The sequence below is a fragment of the Oratosquilla oratoria genome, chromosome 8 (genome assembly GCF_046742065.1).
Source record: "Oratosquilla oratoria isolate Oo_2021 chromosome 8, ASM4674206v1, whole genome shotgun sequence".
In the NCBI taxonomy this organism is placed as follows: Eukaryota; Metazoa; Arthropoda; class Malacostraca; order Stomatopoda; family Squillidae; genus Oratosquilla; species Oratosquilla oratoria.
In genome coordinates, this window is record NC_134784.1 from 22,242,429 (window position 1) to 22,249,928 (window position 7,500).

The window sequence follows — 7,500 nt, forward strand, 5'->3', positions numbered from 1 at the left end:
TGTGTGTGTGTGTGTGTGTGTGTGTGTGTGTGTGTGTGTGTGTGTGTGTGTGTGTGTAACGTACTGTGTCGGGTTTTTTCTCTATCTGCTCAATGTAAAACTAATAACATATATGCCAACCACAGTGACGTTGAAACGAGATGCGATGAATCTTGCCTTGAGGTGATAAAGATTTCCTCTTTTTTTTTTTAGCATAAGCGTTGATCATTACACAGACTCGAAAATAACATTCTGGCAAACCGAACAAGAAGGACACTCACTCGACGGAGAGCCCTCGTTAATGACCAATCGAGCAGTCAGGAAAATTATCTTGGAGAGACTCTCATGGTCCGACGGCAATGAGAACTACATTGTCGATGTTGTCTTATTTCTGGCAGACTCGAGTAAGCTTCATCTCTAAATAATTGAGGAGTATTGTCACTACTTAAGTTCACTGGCCTGCCATTGGTTCAAAAGAATGAAAAACACGATAAGGTTCAATTTGCCTATTGAATGAAATGGCATTGCATAACACACTCTTCAGGACTTTTCTTATTCAATAAGCACAAGGTATTTCGTTCCTCATATTCTAACGTTATAATGACTAACGTGTCTAGAAAAATAAAAATGGACTGCATACCTAAATCGAATGTTGTTTAAAAACTGTGAATCCTTCTTTAAATTATAAAAAAAATACACAATTCAAATACCATATCATACAATGGTTTCTCTAGAATGTGAAAAACATGTATTTAAAAAATCATATATTTTTCCAGCATCATTAGATAAAGCTTATACAGAGTTCCAACGAAGATCATCAAATATATGTTGTTTAACTTATGTAATACCTTGAAGCACATTCACTGTACATTTTTTCCTGAGCGCCTACTTTTAGGACTCACAAATATTTTCCTATCAAGTATTAGCCAATTTTCCAAAACTAAATGTGGATTTCATACTGTTAAATGTCATCGAATATGGTCCATATCTTACTCTGAATTTCTGTTCCATTTCAGCTAATGACTTCCAAAATTTCATGCCAGGTTGTTATCTTATACTTCTGTTCAAAAGATTATTGGCTTGAAAATTTGGATTGAGATGAAGAGTAAGATTCTTGAATTTTTTCATGCACAGTTTCATAACAATTGGTGAGAAATCTAATTGAATTATATCATTGTGTTTATGAGCGGTTTAGATATATCTCTTCCGTTGTCCTGTTAATGTTTTTAGGAAAAATATTAATTATCTACAATCAAACACTCCTAAAATCATTTCGTTTTTGTAAAGATATTACTTCCCGTTGCAATGTCTCTTCTTTCATTTAGCAATTAAAGACGACGTTGTTTTGTGTTACGTTTAATTTACCATCCCTGCCTCAAGAGTTTTTCTAGATCTTCATTTCTCACTTTTCATAATTTTGGCGTCATCTGTGAATAGGTTGGCGTAACTATTAGCCTCCTTCATCACGTCATGAAATATATTAGGAATCAGGACGACTGTAGGTTTTACATTTCATATATGAGGCGTCCAGAAACAGAGGGGCATCCTCGCCACTTTTACTAGTTTCGCGTTAAGGATGGATACATATAGAGGAGGCTCATATCATGAACATTGTATTTGCCCGAGCCAAGCCTTGCGGGACTCCATTACTCATGTCTTCTTAGTCTGACATCTCATTATTCACAGCTGTTCTCATTACCAAATCCTTCACAAGAAATCCTTCACTCACTCCAGAAAATTCCCTTTTGAGTCCCTCTACGTCCTCCAGCTTCCATATAAATATTCTGTGTTGTTCCTTATCAAAACCTTTTTTGAATCGAAATATAAACAACACATTCAACCATTTCTCTTTTGCAAAACATTAATCGCCGACCTCGAACAAATAGATCTGATAAAGAGAAACTCACTTTTCTGAAAGAGAATTGGTTATCTGCCAAATATTTTGTCCACCAATTTTTTACGTTTTTTCTCACTTAATTAATTTGGCTATCACTTTGATCAAGGATATTGGAATATAATCTAGAAATCCCCCCTTATTTCTTCCCTTGTAAATTTGGGTCACATTTTCCCTTTTTTTCCAATCTTGGGGGCAACTCATTATGTTTACGTGCCAATGTTTGGTGAGATGAACGCCTCTTCAGTCATCTTATCTTCATCATTCTGGCGTTTAAGTTTATCCCTTGTTACTCCGTTCCCAAACACGATTGCATAGATTTCCTTTTATGTGTGCTTCTTTATACTTATGTATCTATGCTAGTTAATCTTGTCGTCACATCTTTCGTTGTTTCAGCTCAAGACACTCTATTCTCTTCAGATACAAATCCAGAGGCCCCAAGTGTGGTAGAAACTGTGGATCGTGACTGCATATATACACGCGGGAATAACCACCAGGATTATTAACTAGAAAAACAGAGCGCATTCATATATCTATGTCAGTACTAGTACAAAGAAGGAATTACTTCTTTGTACTAGCACTGAAGACACAAATATACGAACGCGCTCTGCTTCATTAGTTTATCTTTCTTGGTGGTTACTCCCGCATGTATATGTAAGCCACGATCCACAGTTTCTACCACACCCGGGCTCCCTAGCGGTGAGGAACATATGCCTTCGTCGGGAATGCGGGAGTTTTGAAGCCCACAAATATATTTCGTGAAAGTCTATTGTGTTCCAAGTCAGTAGGGCTTATAAATTCCTTTGAGCGACGGCCCAAAAATCGTATGTGGACTTATAATTTTCCGCCCACACTTAAAAAGGCTCCCCACCTGTGGACATCTGCTTGAACGGTCCCCACGTTGAACGGTGTTGGGTCCGCCTTCAGCCGAATAAAACAGCCTGGCGACCTTTGGCAGGAAATGGGTTTCGATCTACAAAACCTCTTTCCTGAATGAAATTGCCTGGCTCGCAGCACAATGTCAACTTTCATGTGGTTCGCCAATACGATGAAGTGAGTATGTAACCCCTGGTATTACGTCAACCTACGAACATAGATAGGTTTTTCCACGAATCTCTTGTTTTCGTATACATGCTTAAGGGCCCAGTCACACCAAACTTAGGACCTGTTTCCGACCTCCGGTGACCAGGTGGTCGCCGGCCAGTTGCAGGTCGTCTTTGGAAGTCACTAAGGCCCTGTTCAGCTAATAGTCGGTAATAAGATAGATAAATAGATAGATCGATAGATAGATATATTACAACACACACTGAATAGTCCCCAGTACATAGATTTTCATCCTATCAACCACATTAACTTTTTCCATTTCAATTCCTTGCTTAGGTTTTGTGTCGCCGACCGATTGCTTGATTTTCGGTCGAAGGTGATCGGAAACAGGTCGTAAGTTTGGTCTGACTGGGGCTTAAGCCTACTTTGGTTAACGTAATTATGCAGTTCCCGGGTATCACAACTCCTTGTTTAACGACCAATTACACATCTCAGTTGTCCGCTCGTCTACCAAGAATTAATCTAAATCTACTTTGAAGGTTAGTAGGAGGTATTTCATTCAAATCATTATATGTATTTTGTTGTTGTTTTCGCAGGGAACTATACGACTTATAATATTACTAGTTATCGCCTCATGAAAACCGACGCCGTCTGGTATCAAAGGAGGTCAACAGCCAATCACATTCGTACATAACGCAATTACAGCGATCTCATTGGTCAGAAAGTCGTTCCCGGGGAAACTCTGGCATACGTGACTTTCTTTTTTCGTAATCTACTCATTTCTGCATCAATTGTTGCCAAGTGCGGAACCGAAGTTACATTTCAATCGTGGTCAAAAGCCCTCGTGGAAATTATGCTTTGTGATACTTCGCTTTGTGTTCGATAGTTTGTGTGTGGTTGTGATAGTGAAGATTTCATAAAAGTTTAACTACGTTCTTTTACGTTTATCTAGTTCAACATCTATTGGAGAGAAACGGGTCTAGCGTTCTTCAGTTCTTACGTGTCCAGGACGACGCGGCGCACCGTTAAGGTAGGTAAAATGGACAACGCCGACATATTTGCCCCAAATCACACCTGACACTTACCTACGAGAAAAAAGTAAACATCTTCTGCGAGGCGACGTACTTTACATAATTTGTTCTTGCTAACGCCAGGTGATCATATTCATCCTAGCGGACGACCGCTAAGGACGGGGACTCGTGTTGTGTGGCTTTAGTCAGAACAAAATATGTGGGGTACGCCACTGGGAAGTGAGGTCAGAAAGCACAGACACAATGTGCAGTAGACCCGTAACTACACACACACGCGCGCGTGCACACACACACACACACACACACACACACACACACACACACACACACACACACACACACACACACACACACACACACACACACAAGCACACAAGCACACAAACACACACATACACATACACATACACACACTCATGAGCGCACGCGCGTGTATGCACACGAACACTCACACGTGCGCTCGCACACACATACAAATACACACACGTATACACGCACACACACACACACACACACACACACACACACACACACACACACACACACACACACACACACACACACACACACACACACACACACACACACACACACACACACACACACACACACACACACACACACACACACACACACACACACACACACACACACACACACACTCACTCACTCACTCACTCACTCACTCACTCACTTTCAACACTTCTAGGGACCAAATTGAGGACACCAATTCAGTCTACGCTAGGAGAAAAGATCCTGGGGTGAGTGTTGGCATTCAATTTGTTTCGTTTTTGTTTTGTTTGTTTTTTTCTGAGTGAAATATGTGCATCCCATACTGGAATTGACAATTTGGCGAGAGCGTTTGAAATTAGTCTGTCGTTTTCATCCTACACCTGACAATGATCTCAGCGTTTGTATTTGTTCCGTAGGTTGTAACCGTACACTTTTAATTCAATTTTGATCCTACTCCAGCTTCTGAATTTCTTATATTAACGTCATCTTACACGAAGTATTTTGATTCTTGCGTTTGACTAATATGTGTGAGATGTCATATTGCACTTAACTATTCGACTACAGCAAATTGTTAGCGTTGAGTAAATTGGGGAACTTAACTGAACATTTTTAATCAAGCAAATTGTTTGCGAAATTACCTTCTGTGTTTTATGCCAAGTTGGGTAGTTGCTTAAACTAAGCTTGTGTGTTTACGTTTAGTAACAACGAAAAGACGTTTTGTCATTGGGTCAGGCCCTATGAGAAGCTATGTTCTCATTGGCTGGAACAGATATCAGCTGATGTGTGTGTAGATCGGTGATTCTAAACTCCACGACTTAAACGATCATGTTTACAATGTCCGTTTAAGTATAGGTTGTAACGGGTATTGCTAAAATTGAGGTTGAAATTAGTTACACACCCTAGCACCTTGCAAATTACAATGAGTTTTGCGTAACCGCCGCCTTTTACAGCGAACCTTACTAACGTCATAATAACATTCTAAGGCAGAAATTTTCTTACGTATAGATATGATGATTCAACTTCATGAATTAATTTGTGTAACTGTCAAGTGCATTTTAAACTGTAAGCATATTTCGTGAGGAACTGTAGCATTTCCAGCCGGCAGCGTTTACAAACTGCTGTTGGATTCTGGACTTTTGCAACTCCCGACCAGAAGGGCATATGTTCGTGTGTGGTGGAAACTGCGGATCGTGACTACATATGTATCTGCATATATACATATATATATATATATATATATGTGTGTGTGTGTGTGTGTGTGTGTGTGTGTGTGTGTGTGTGTGTGTGTGTGTGTCTATTCACTTGGTCTTTGAATCACGTGTTGGACTCGTGATCGACAGCTATTTCCCTCCTGGAAGAGAGCTTAGAGCTCGTAGGTCCGATCTATGGGTAATGCTATGACCTTGCACACACACACACACCCAACTCCCCGCCCACGAGAGTCAGAGTACGACCCGAGGCACAGCGATATCGAAATAATTTCGGCCCTGGGCAGGATTCGAACTGGATACTAGGAGCACCTCTGCTTCCCATTTCAGCGCTCTACCAACTGTACCACCGAGTCATAGTGTGTGTGTGTGTGTGTGTGTGTGTGTGTGTGTGTGTGTGTGTGTGTGTGTGTGTGTGTGTGTGTATTCTATGGGAGTCAGGACTCGAAACAATGCAGCATTACATATATGCTTATATGTTTATAGACATATGCAGTATGATATATATTGCACAGTTATAATTTTTATTGGTATGATCGAGTATAGCACGAAAATTTGTATCTACACAAAACAATTGAAAATATATATGAATTATTCTCTCTATCTATCTATCCATCTATCTATCTATCTATCTATCTATCTCTTCCTTCTCATTTTTGTCTTCTCCATCTCTCTTTTTCTCTTCCTCATATTCATTCTCTTCATTCTATTTCACCTCCTCCTCCTCCTCTTCTTCTTGTTCATTTGTCCCTTCCTCTTCCTTCTCATCGTTCCTCTTCTCGTTCTTCTACTTAACCTTCTCCTCCTCCTCCTCTTCCTCCTCCTCCTCCTTCTTCTCCTCCTCCTTCTCCTCCTCCTCCTTCTCCTCCTCCTCCTCCTCCTTCTCCTACTCATCGTTCTTCTTCTCGTCCTTCTTTGCTAGCCTCCTACCTTCGACTCCGCCGGCTTCGGAGAGGAAATATTTATAGATGACGTGTTCCTGGATTCAGCTTTTGTTGAAAGCTGCGACTTCAATATGTGCAACAAGCGCCCCGCTACCCGGAACCATTGCCTTTGCAACTTCCTGCATCTGCGTGCAACATACTTTCCATAGCAATATTGCTTGTTGTAAGAACCATATGCAACATCCCTCATAACTAGCGAACATGTAAAGTAAGGCATAAGCTCACTCGCCCTATATTTGTCTATCCCCGTCTCTCCACCTCTCCATCTCCCTCTCCACCTCCCTCTCCCTCTATCCCTCTCACTCCCTCTCCCTCTCCTTCTCCCTCTCCTTCTCCCTCTCCCCTCCCCTCTCTCTCTTCCTCTATCACCCCTTCTCCCTCTCCCTCTCCTTCTCCCTCACCCTTTCTCCATCTCCCTATGCCTTTCTCCCTCTTCTTCTCCCTCTTCTTTACCTTGAACCTAACCCTCTCCATCTCTCACCCCTTCTCCCTCTCCCTCACCCCCTCTCACTCTTCTCTCTCTCTCCCTCGCCTTCTCCCTCTCCGTCTCCCTATCCTAATCCCTATCCCTCTCTCATCCATTCTCCTTCTCTCTATCCCTCTCTCCCTATCCCCCTCTCCCTCTCCCTCAACCCCTCTCCCTCTTCTTCTCTCTCTCCCTCGCCTTCTCCCTCTCCGTCTTCCTATCCCAATCCCTATCCCAATCCCTCTCCCTATCCCCCTCTCTCTCTCTCCCTCGCCCCCTCTCCTTCTTCTTCTCCCTATCCCAATCCCTCTCCCTCTCCCTCTCCCTCGCCTCCTCTCCTTCTTCTTCTCCCTACCCGTAATACTCCCAGAATTATCTTGAAATTCCGGGAACAGGTGAAGTAGAGCGCCGGACTGGGTCT